At 37.6% G+C, this 12,786-nt stretch overlaps 1 pseudogene; it reads left to right on the forward strand.

The window, feature by feature from the left end:
- The first annotated feature begins 1,184 nt into the window (after positions 1-1,184).
- LOC140504939 (cold shock domain-containing protein E1 pseudogene) lies at positions 1,185-3,679 on the forward strand (annotated as a pseudogene).
- Positions 3,680-12,786: the final 9,107 nt, after the last annotated feature.

Genomic DNA, 12,786 nt, shown 5'->3' on the forward strand with positions numbered 1-12,786 from the left:
AGGCACAGATTCTCAAGGGTTGTGATACCCTCTGGCACTTAAAAATGTATAAATACTCTGAGGTGAGGTTTTACTTTGGGGCTTACATATTGGAAGTGCTTATTTGACCAGAGGAGACTCTGGGCAGCTGCTAAGGAGCCCTCTGGCTTTGAAAACCCAGATGTATTCTCTCTCTGGTAACTATGTGTGTATGGTCAGACAGTTATCTGTCTATTGATCTGTGATGTGTGTATTGCTTACAGTTAGGCAGCTGGAAGCCCTGTTTGTTGATTTTGATTTCTCTGTATTTTCTCTGAAGTTCAGAGTGCTGACTTTTCCCCCTGAACTAAGTGAATGTTATGTGTCCTTTACTAAAGTGATTGTTGACCTCTCAAAAGTTGTTTTCGTTTTAGAAAGTCAGATCTAAGAACCTATGATAGGAGACCCTCCTGCATATGTTGGAGTCCTTGGTTTTATACTCCCTCTCAAAGTTATTGGGAAGATGGAATGAGATATCTGTAAAGTAGGAAATATTTATAAAATTCATGTTTCCTTCCTTCCAGATGTGGAAACTCTCTTTACTGCAGGTCATCATATTCTTTGCAATTTATAGACTTAGTTAGTTGTCTAGAACAGAGAGGTTAAATAATTTGCCCTGGGTCATGAAATCAATGTTGTTGAAGGCAAAAATTGAACCTAGTCATTTTGGCTCCAAAGTCAGCTGATAAAGTTCCTAGTACGTGTAAGCCACTGTGCTAAACAGTATTGATACATGGTGGCGCTGGAGAGCTATTGGATATGAAGTGCAACAGAACAGACTTTACTACCTGAAACTGCTGCTTCAAGTTCAGATCAGGCAGGGAACACACCTCATTTGTAACAACCAACAAGACCAAAGAAGAATAAACTTAAGCTGAAGATGCAACACTTGATCTGAAACAAGAAGTTTGTGCCTACTCAACAGCTTCACAAGAGCACTTCTCAATGCTGCTAGTAGTCTTTATTTTCTTCAGTTTTGTACTGTGAGATTCATTGCTCACTGCAGCAGCAGTTGGATCTCTGTTAGCTTGGTGGATTATTTCCTCTCACTCTCTCTCTCTTTTAAAAAAATAATATACTAGAAATTTTCATCCTTTGAAACATGCGCTGAAAAAGAAGAATCAGTAAATACTACTGAAAGTGCAATATTTAACTATCACTGTGAGATGAGCTTTGAACCAAACCTTCTCCACAACAATGGGCACAACAGTTATGTCAGTGGTACTTCAGCAGCACTGCATGAAACTAGGGTTATTGAAAAACTGCTGACCTCTTACGGATTTATTCAGTATTCAGAACATCAAGCTAGACTTTTTTTTCCACTCTTCACAATACAATGCAACCTGCAAGAGCTAAAAGGAGGAGATGATGTTGAATTTGAAGTATTATCTGGCCAGGGAACTGGAAAATCTATTGCTGTTAAATTGGTGAAGAATAAACCACAAATCCTACCAGAAGAAACAATTAATGGACAAGTTGTGTGCACTGTTTCTCACAACTTAAAGAGTAAGTCTCCAGCTGTCCCGGGTCAGAGTCCAACAGGGAGTGCATCCTATGAACACAAAGGGGAAGTGTTTTATCTGACTTACACTCCCGAACACATGGAAGCAGATGCTCAGCCAGAGCATGGAGATAAAATAAATTTTATAATTGACACAAATAAATATACTGGTGCTCTAAGTGCTAGTAATATTATGCTGTTGAAAAAGAAGCAAGGTCACTGTCAAGGAGTAGTTTGTGCCATGAAGGAAGCATTTGGCTTTATCGAAAGGGGTGGTGTTGTAAAGGAGATATTCTTTCACTACAGTGAATTTAAGGGTGACCTAGAAGCCTTACAGCCTGGAGATGACATGGAATTCACAATCAAAGACAGAAATGGTAAAGAAGTCACAACATATGTCAGACCTCTGCCTCAAGAAACATTTATTTTTGAAGATATCAACATTGAACATTTTGATGGAACTGTAACCAAAGTTATTTCAAAAGTACCTAATAAAAACCATAATGATCCATTGTCTGGACACATCAAAGTAGATTTTGTGATTCCTGAAGAACTTTCTTTTGGAGACAAAGATACAATATGCAAGATGACTCTATTGAAAAGTTACTGTGTTAGGTTTAACATTTCAACAGACCAACATGACAAGTTAGAATGAGCAGTCAACGTAGAAGTTCTCAACAATGCTTCAATGCACTAATGAAACCAGAGAAATGGGTATGATTGGTGCCATGAGAGATGGTTTAGGGCTTATCAAGGTGTGTGGATCATGATGCCCGCATGCTCTTTCACTTCAGTGAAATTTTGGATGGGAACCAGTTCCATATTTTCGATGAAGTAGAGTTTACTGTGGTTCGTGATATGCTGCCTGCTCAAAGAAATCATGCTATTCAGATTAAAAAGCTTCCTAAGGACATAGTTTCATTCCACACCCATTCAGATCACAGTTTTGTTGGCACTGTAGAGAAAGAAGCCACTTTTGCCAATCCCAAAACCACTAGTCCAAATAAAGGCAAAGAAAAGGAGGCTGAAGATAGAATTATTGTGTATGACGATTGTGGGGTGAAACTGACCATTGCATATCAAGCCAAAGACCTGGAAGACTCCACTCCTCCTCAGATAGGAGATGAGGTTGAATTTGTTGCAAGTGAAACAAAGAGGACTCGTCAGCAGACAGCACCTTGTGTCTGATTTTTAAGTCATAACTCCAATGCCAACAGGTTCCTGGGTTACGTGGCAACCCTGAAGGATAATTTTGAATTTGTTGAAGCAGCCAATCATTATAAGGAAATCTTTTTCCATTACAGTGAGTTCTCTGGTGATGTTGATAGCCTGGAATTGGGGAATATGGTCAAATACAGCTTGTCAAAAGGCAAAAGCAACAAAGTCAGTGCAGAAAAGTTGAACAGAACACGCTCAGTTAATGGCACAACTGAGGAAGTTGATCCAACCATCTACTCAGGTAAAGTCATCTGCTCCCTGAGGAGTGTGGATCCAACACAGACTGAATACCAAGGCATAATTAAGATTGTGGAGGAGGGGGACATGAAAGGTGAGATCTATCCATTTGGTATTGTTGGGATGGCTAACAAAGGGAATTGCCTTCAGAAGGGGGAAAGTGTCAAACTACAGTTGTGTGTCCTGGGTCAGAATGTGCAAACAATGGCCTACAACATCACACCCCTATGTAGGGTCACCGAGAAATGTGTGAAGGATCAGTTTGATTTCATTAACTATGAAGCTGGAGACAGCAAGAAACTCTTTTTCCATGTGAAGGAAGTTCAGGATGGCATTGAGCTACAGGCTGGAGATGAGGTAGAATTTTCAGTGATTCTCAATAAATGTACTAGCAAATGTGGTGCCTGCAACGTCTGGTGTGTCTGTGAAGATCTCAAGGCTGCTGCAGCTCCTTGTCCTGACCGATTGGTCAACGGCTTGAAGAACATCACTCTAGATGATGGCAGTGCTCCTCACCTAATGGTTCTTCATCAGTCAAGGGGACCAGATAACTCGATGGGATTGGTGCAGAAAGAAAGATTTGTCAAACTGGTGTCATTGACTAACCCCATCTAAAAAGCACATCACTTAATCAGATATGATCTGGTGGGGTAGGGGGCATTCTCGTGAAGGGTTCTGAATATCTCCCTCCTAACACCTTCTGTATGTTATGTTTAAAAAAAATAAATTTAAGAAAACCATTTTAAAATTATAGGCTCAATTTTATAAATTATAGTCTCAATTTTAGAAGCTTTCTTTGGTACATTTAATGCAACTGGTAATTGCAAAACTACTTTGCCTGTGTAAGTGAAAAATATAGACAGTTATCTGGTCGACCTTATGAAATTCTGCACTTGATATTTAGTGTATACTCTACCTTCATTACTTTTGGCAAGGTGTTCTGCCTTAGCTCTCAGTTGCATTCTTTTCCTGTTATTTCCGGTTCATTATGCTTTAATTCTGAGGACCATATGTGGGTAGACTATATTACCTTTTTTAAAAAATTAAAAATTTGTGTAAGCATTTAAACCATTTCCTTAAGTTGATGGTCAAAAGTTAAAATGTTATTTTTCATATCTCATTTATATTCTTGTCACAGTCCTCTTAGTGAAGTTGTTAGATTTCAGTGAAAAGTATCTTCCAGAGTATATATAAGGGTTTTTCTTTTAATAACTTTACTGTGATTAGTACGTATGGTGCAGAATTTCGTTTGGATGAGGTGTGCAATCAGTGTGTGGTAATTTAAACATATTTAAAAAAACAAAAGAATACTGAACAAACTTGCTGCTTAGGATACTCCAGCTTCTAGACCCCAGTTTCTTTTACTGATTTAAGAACAAAAACATAAAAAAAAATAAAGTTGTGCCTGAAAAAAAGAAACAAAACACACTATTGATAAAATGAAAGGTAAAAGACAGTCCCTGTTTTCAATGTGCCCATAATCCAAAAGGAGAGACAACATACAAACAATCATGTAGAAACCAGCTATGTTGTTGTTCAGTTATTTCAACTATGTCTGATTCTTAATGGCCCTATTTAGGGTTTTCTTGGCAAAGATGCTGAAGTGGTTTGCCATATCCTTCTCCAGGTCATTTTGCAGATGATAAAAATGAGACAAATAAGGTTAAGTGACCTGCCCAGGGTCACACAGCTTGTAAGGCTGAAGTCAGATCTGAACTCACAAAGATGCATCTTCCTGACTCCAGGCTTGGCAGTCTACCTTCTACACCACCTAACTGCCCACAAACCAGCTATAGACAGTATTAGAAGTGATTAAACCAAAGCCAGTTCTCTATTCATTACTACTGATGCCTCTATACAGAAAAAAAATATTTTTAAGGGACCTAAAATGAAGGTATCCAAAAAATAAAAATAATTTTAAAGATCATCTTTGCAACTCAAGTGTCAGTCTACTACTATTTTATAGACGAAGAATGCTCATGGAATGGTAATGGCACATCTCCAGTGTTGTGAGAATCAGAAGAGATAATGTTTGTAAAACACTTAACATAGTGTCAGGCACATAGTAGTTGCTTAATAGATGCTTATTCCCTTCCCTAGAGAGGTCTGCACACCAAATTAGTTTAATTCATGATTGAACACATATAACCTATATTAGATTTCTTGCTGTCTTGAGGAGAAGGAAGACAATGGAAGGAGGGAGAAAAATTTGAAAATAGAAAACCTAAAAAAATGTTGAAAACTATCTTTACATGTAAATGGAAAAAAATGAAATAATATCAGTGAAAAAAATAATACTGACTATTCCTATCTACTGACCATATGTAATTTGTGAAATAGCTCTTATCTGATAAATTTGAATCTTTTTCTTCTATATATATTAGAAATTGAACCTATCATAGAAATGTGGTGCAAAGATTATTTTTTTCAATTTATCTGCTTATTCTGATTTTAGTCACTCATTCTATTGTGAAAAATTTTCTTAATTTTATGTAATAAGATTGTATCTATTTGGAAAATTAAATTATTTTATTGGTTTTCAGTGTTCAACAATCACTTCCATATATCTTGCTTTTTTTCCCCTCCCTCCCCCACATTCTACCCTCCCTTCCCAGTCCCTCCCTGAGACAGTATACAATCTCACATAGGTTCTACACAGACATTCCTGTTAAAAACATGTTGCATAGAAGAATTAAAATGAATGGGAGAAAGCATAAAATGAAACAAATCATAATACAAAAGAAAATGGTCAGCTTCTATCTGTACTCCTATTCCATACCTCTTTCTATGGATGTGGAAGGTGTTTTCCCTCAAGAGTCCATAGGAAATTTTTTAAGTACTTGCATTGCAATGAAGTACTAAATCTACCAGAAACATTCCTCCCACTCTATGTTTGTTATTGTGTATAAAGTTCTTCTGGTTCTGCTCCTTTCACTCATCTTCAATTCACTTAAGTCTTTCCAGGTCTCTGTTAAGGGTTTCTGTTCATCATTTCTCATAGTACAATAGTATTCCATTACATTCATATACCACAACTTGTTTAATCATTCCCCAATTGATGGGCATCCTCTTGATTTCCAGTTTTTGGCCACCACAAAGAGAGTTGCTATAAATATTTTTTATACATGGGGCACTCTTTCCTGTTTCTATGACCTCTTTGGGGTAGAGTCCCAGAAGTGATATTGAGGAGTCAAAGAGTATGCATATTTTTGTAGCCCTTTGGGCATAGTTCCAAATTGCTCTCCAGAATGGTTGGATCACCTCACAGATCCACCAACAATGAATTAGTGCTCTAACTCGCCCACATCTTCTTCAACATTGATCATCTTCTTGTTTGTCATCTTAGCCAATCTGATAGGTGTGATGTGTTACCTCAGTTGTTTTGATTTGCATCTCTCTAATCAATAGTGATTTATAGCATTTTTTCATGTGATTATAGATGGCTTTGATTTTTTCTTCTGAAAACTCCCTGTTCATATCCTTTGACCATTTATCAATTGGGGAATGACTTGTATTCTTGTACATTGACTCAGTTCTCTATATATTTTAGAAATGAGACCTTTATTATAGATAGTAGTTGTGAAAATTCTTTTCCAGTTTTCTGTTTCCCTCCTAATCTTGATTGCATTGGATTTCCCTGTGCAAAAGTTTTTCAATTTAATGTATTCAAAATTATTCATTTTGCACTTCATAATTTTCTCTGTCTCTTATTTGGTCATAAATTTTTCCATTCTCCACAAATCTGACAAATATGCTATTCTTGCTCCCATAATTGGTTTATGGTATCAATCTTTATACCTAGATCATAGATCAATTTAGATTTTATTCTTGTATATGTTACCAGGCATGGCTATATGTCCAGTTTCCATCACATTGTTATCTAGTTTCCCAGCAGTTTTTGTCAATCAGGGAATTCTTATCCTAGAAGCTGAGTTCCTTCAGTGTATCCAACAATAGATTGCTATATTCATTGACTACTGTTTCTTGAGTACCTAGCCTATTCCACTGGTGTAGCCCCCTGTTACTTGGCAAGTACCAGGTGGTTTTCATGATTGCTGCTTTACAACACAATTTGAGAACTAGTAGGGCTAGGCCACCTTCCCCATCATTTCTTTTCATTATTTCCTTGACATTCCGGACCTTTTGTTCTTCCAGATGAATTTTGATATTAGTTTTTCTAGCTCTAGAAAATAATTATCTGGTACTTTGATTGGTATGACACTGAATAAGTAAATTAATTTTGGTAGAATTGTCATTTTTATTATATTAGCTTAGCCTATATTAGCTCACAGGAAGACAAGAGTAGATTACTCTAGAGTCTATTTCCCCTACCCTTCTTCAAAGTAGACTTTTATTCTTTTGAGGAGGAGAAACATGAGAGTGGGGTCAGAGACTGACCTTCTGCTTTCCTGAAAAAGAGGATGAAACGGCAAAATCATATGTTTCTGTTCACTTAAATATTGTCTGTCTAAGGGAAATAATTTTAGGTTCAAACCTTACCCTTGATCACTGTCCCTCAACGGGGAAGGAGTGTCCCAAGATAAATTTATTCAAGGCTTGATTGACTTCTCACCAGATGCTGGTTCCACAATGAATAAAGACAGCAAATAGGAGATGAACTCATTAGTCCATCAGTAGCAAAATGGAAATCAGATAAAGTATACATTGAAAAATGTAACTTAAAATAGATGGTAAATGAGCTTTCCTATTGGGAGCAAGATATTTGAGATAAACTGAGAGAGATTCTCTGATCTTACCCAAAGGGAAATCCCTCAAAGTCTTTAGTGAAGCAAAATGGGGATTAGGACATGATAAAGATTACCAGCTCCTCTACATTATAGCTCCTTCTAAAAGTCTTTCCCTGTCTTCAAGGACCTTAAAAGAAATTGGAACCCTGTATCTTCTCTCTCAATGCTGGAAGTTAGAAAATGGGATGTCTCTTGTCTCTACCTCTCTCCAACTCTACTTCTCACAGAAATATGGGATGTTGAAAGATACATGAGCACAGTGATGTGCAAATGGGCTTTGGGACTCAGATTGTACATTCTTCTACTTATGATTAATAGGCACATGATACTATGCAAATTGATATTTTAAAAATATTATTGTCCTTCAGTCATTTTCAGTCCTGTTCAACTCTTTGTGACCCAATTTAGGGTTTTCTTGGCAAAGACACTGGAGTAATTTTCCATTTCCTTCTCCAGCTTGTTTTACAGATAAGGAAAGTGAGGGGAACAGGGTGGAATGTTTGCCCAAAATCAGTCACCTAGTAAGTGTCTGAGGCCAGATATAAATACAGGCAGATGAGCCTTCCTGACTCCAGGTTTGGTACTTTATCCACTGTGCAACCTAACTGCCTCTAAATATATTATAAATGCTTTAAAAATAAACAAATGTATAAATAAATAAACTTAAAACCAACAGGTTATATAGCTACTCTGACTGACTGGCTACACTGAGTTCTATGATCTTGGCTGCTATGGTAAGGAATTATCCCTTTGGAAAGGAATTGACTATTACAGTCCAGGCTTTGATAACTAACAGACTTCGATTATGATGGAAAGAAAGCCAAACCCCTAGAAGTTTTTTCCTGTTCTTATAACTAGGTATATGAGGGGTCCTGACTTTCAAAAAGAGTTATAGCCTAAGCCTCTGGGTTTAACCTAAAAGAAAGACATCTGAGCCCACTTTTCCTTATACGAGGAAGAGGTAGCCCATCAGTTAAGAACTAAAATTCATGCCACAATCTAGAAAACAAAACAAGATCAGGACAATTTCTATGTTTGTAGCAGAAATGCTGGCCGTCAAAGACCAATGGGGAATTGACCCAAAGGACATAATATAGTAACAACGTCAGAAACACTGGTGGTTCTACTACATTAGATATGTCAGTTACCCTATCCAGATGTGTATAGGGAGCCACTCATGCTCCCTAGATGAATCTTTCATTCTTTTACCTAGGCAAATATTATTCAATATGTCTACCCTTCCATGCATCTTACTGATCAACAAAGTTCCCTAAACATGTATATTCTCATATTTCTTAAGTGTTTTTACTCTTCCTTATGATAGTGCAGAGTCTAGGGGTGGGAAACCTGCAGCCTCAATGCCATATGTGACCTTCTAGATCCTTAGGTGCGACCTTTTCACTGAGTCCAAACTTTACATAACAAATCCTTTTATTAAGGGGATTTGTTCTATGGTTTTGATCCAGTCAAAGGGCCACACTTGAGGACCTAGAGGGCCTCATGTAACCTCAAGGCTACACATTCCCTACCCCTGGTACATTTCTGGGATAGTGTGCCTTGGTTTTATGAGAAGCATGTATTGTTGTAACTTCTTACTATACTATTTCATTAAATGTCTTTGTTTTGAATTTCCCCATCAGGCTCATTGGCTATGGTTTTTAGTTGGAACAAACCCGTAGGATTTCTGAGGAGGGAGAGCCAGGTAGTTGTTGGAGATGGTGGAGAAAAACCAGGTAGTTGCCTCAGTTTTTCTGTTTCCCTCAGAAACAATGTTATATCAAGCCTCCAAATGGATTCTTATGTGACAGAGGTACCTCTCACCTTTCCCCTTCCATTGAAAAAACTTTTTCTTGCCTCTTTTATGAGAGATAATTTGCCCCATTACATTTTCCTTTTTTCCTCCCAATATGTTCCTCTCTCACCCCTTAATGTTATTTTGTAGAATAATACCTTTCTATTCAACTCACATTGTACTCTCTCTCTGCATGTATATAATCCCTCCAACTACCCAAATACTGAGAAAAGTCTCAAGAGTTGCAAACATTGTCTTTCCTTTTAAGAAGTAGACAGTTCAACTTTAGTAAGTCCCTTATGATTTCTCTTTCCTGTTTACCTTTTCATGATTCTCTTGATTCTTGTGTTTGAAAGTCAAATTTTCTATTCAACTCTGGTCTTTTCATCAAGAATACTTGAAAGTCCTCTATTTCATTGAACGACCATTTTTTCTCCTGAAACATTATACTCAGTTTTGCTGGGTAAGCTATCCTTGATTTTAATCCTATCTCGTTTGCCTTCTGGAATATCATATTCCAAGTCCTTCCATCCCTTAATGTAGAAGTCCTAGATCTTGTTTTATCCTGATTGCAATTGCACATACTTGTATTGTTTCTTTCCAGCCGCTTGCAATATTTTCTCCTTGACCTAGGAATACTGGAATTTGGCTGCCAATGAGGAGAATAATTTCTAAGAAGCAGAATTGACCAGAAGGAAATGGAGATCCAAAAGCTCACCAAAGAAAATAATTCCTTAAATATTAGAATGGAACAGATGGAAACTAATGACTGTATGAAAAATCAAGAAATTATAAAACAAAATTAATGAAAAAATAGCAAACAATGTGAAATATCTCATTGTAAAACAACTGACCTGGAAAATAGATCCTGGAGAGACAATTTAAAAGTTATGGGAGTACCTGAAAGCCATGATCAAAAAAAAAGAGCCTAGACATTATCTTTCATGAAATTATCAAGGAAAACTGCCCTGATATTCTAGAACCATAGGGTAAAATAAATATTGAAAGAATCCATGGAACACTTCCTGAAAGAGATTCCAAAAGAAATTCTCCTAGGAATATTTCTTTTCCCATTGCTAGGTCATTTTTGCAGCTTATCACCTTATTTTTAACTCCTTGTTATGGTAAGGCTCTGCTTCTAGTGTAAAGAGCATACTATTCCAAACTTCAGGGGTTTTGTTCAGTTATTTACAGAAATACTTCTAGGGACTTGTAAGTTTTCAGTTCCTTCAAGGTGGTATGATATAACCTGAGGTGTTTCCTCCTCTCCTGGCCTATACTCTGGTCTATGAGTGGCCACAAGCACTCTTTTCTTTTTTTTTATAATTTATTTATTTATTTTCAGTGTTCCACAATCACTGCCATACAACCTAGATTATTTCTTCCCCCCCTTCCCTTCTTCCTCCTCCCCTGTACCCCCCCTCCCTCCCTGAGATGCCATGTAATATTATGTAGGTTCTACACATACATTCCTATTAAATACTTTTTCACCATAGTCATGTTGTATAGAAGAATTAAAATGAATGGGAGAAATTATAAAAAAAAAAAACCCCAAAATGTGATACACAAGTAAATGATCTACTATAATCTGTGATTGAATTCCGTAGCTCTTTCTCTGGATGTGGAAGGCAATTTACCTTAATAGATCACTGGGAATTTTTTAAGACTTTGCATTGCAATGAAGTTCTAAGTCTACCAGAAAAAATCCTCGCACACTGTGGTTGTTGCTGTGTACAAAGTTCTCCTGGTTCTGCTCCTTTTGCTCAGCATCTGATCATATATCTTTCCAGGCCTCCCTGAAGTCTTCCTGTTCATCATCTCTTATAGGGCAATAGTATTCCATTACATTCATATAGCATAATTTATTCAACCATTCCCCAATTGATGGGCATCCCCTTGATTTCCAGGTTTTGGTCACCGTAATGAATGTTGTTATAAATATTTTTGTACATATGGGACCCTTTCCCATTTTTATGATCTCATGGGAATACAGTCCTAGAAGTGGTATTGCTGGGTAAAAGGGTATGCACATTTTTGTAGCCCTTTGGGCATAGTTTCAAATGGCTCTCCAGAATGGTTGGATCAACTCACAGCTCCATCAACAAGGAATTAGTGTCCCAACTCTCCCAAATCTTCTCCAACGTTTATTATCTTCCTGTTGTGTCATGTTAACCAATCTGATAAGTGCGGTAACTCAGAGTTGTTTCACAAGCACTCTTTTCTGTCCTAGAACTGTGAGGAAGGTTATCTCTCCACTGCTACCAGAAGCTCTGCTATGCCAGTGCTGCTCCTCATTCTAGAACTGCCACCCAGGACTGGGACCCAGATGCAAGTATGGGCAAAGGAACAGAATCTTGCCTTGGTGCCAGCAGAAACCCCTGTAATCATCTGACCAGTTGTTCAATACCCTTGCTGTTTGTGAGCTCAGAGCTCCTAAAGAAGCAGCTGCTGTTGATTCACTCCCTCCTAACACCTGCTCCTGATTTGTTGGGGCCAGGGCTAGGTTATGGGTAGGTATGGAGTGTGTTTCTCTCTTACCCAGGTCCACCAGACCATTTCTACTAATTGTCTTTGGCTTTTGTGGGTTGAGAAATATGGAAACCACCAAAGCTGCCAGTGATTCAGTCCCCTGATGCCTGCTTCATGTTTGCTGGGGCCCAATTTCTGTTGGCCCAGACTGCACTGGATTACACTCCTCTCTCAGTCTTATGCAAGAGACCTTTCCTGTCAACTTTCCAGGTTGTCTTGGACTGTAAATTTATTTTACTCTGTCTTTTTGTGGTTTCTGCTGCTCTAGAATTTGTTTAAAGTAATTTTACAGGTATTTGGTGGGACTTGGGAGAGAGTTCTGGCAAGTCCATGACTCTACTCTGCCATCTTGACTATACCCTGACCTCATTATTTTTTCTTATCTTAATAGGGTCTTCTACACAGTGTTTCAGAAATAATAACCTCTCAATTATTATATCAGTAGTTAGAAATGAGATCTTAGTGTAGAAAGGTGTATTTGCATAGAGACGTTGTAATCTGTGCTATGGGGGTGGTACAAAGTATTTTGAATGCCTAACAGAGAATTTGGCATTTAACTCCAGAGGCAAAACAGAAAGTGAGTGTGTGTGTGTGTATGTGTGTGTGTGTTCATACACATACATATGAAGATATATATGTGCATACATAGATTCATACACATACACCATGGCATTTGTGTATCATACATAACCATAGAGACAATCTGTCATGCTTTCAATGAAGATAAAGTGAATCCAAGTTTT

This window comes from Notamacropus eugenii, chromosome 5, assembly GCF_028372415.1.
Source record: "Notamacropus eugenii isolate mMacEug1 chromosome 5, mMacEug1.pri_v2, whole genome shotgun sequence".
Classification (NCBI taxonomy): Eukaryota; Metazoa; Chordata; class Mammalia; order Diprotodontia; family Macropodidae; genus Notamacropus; species Notamacropus eugenii.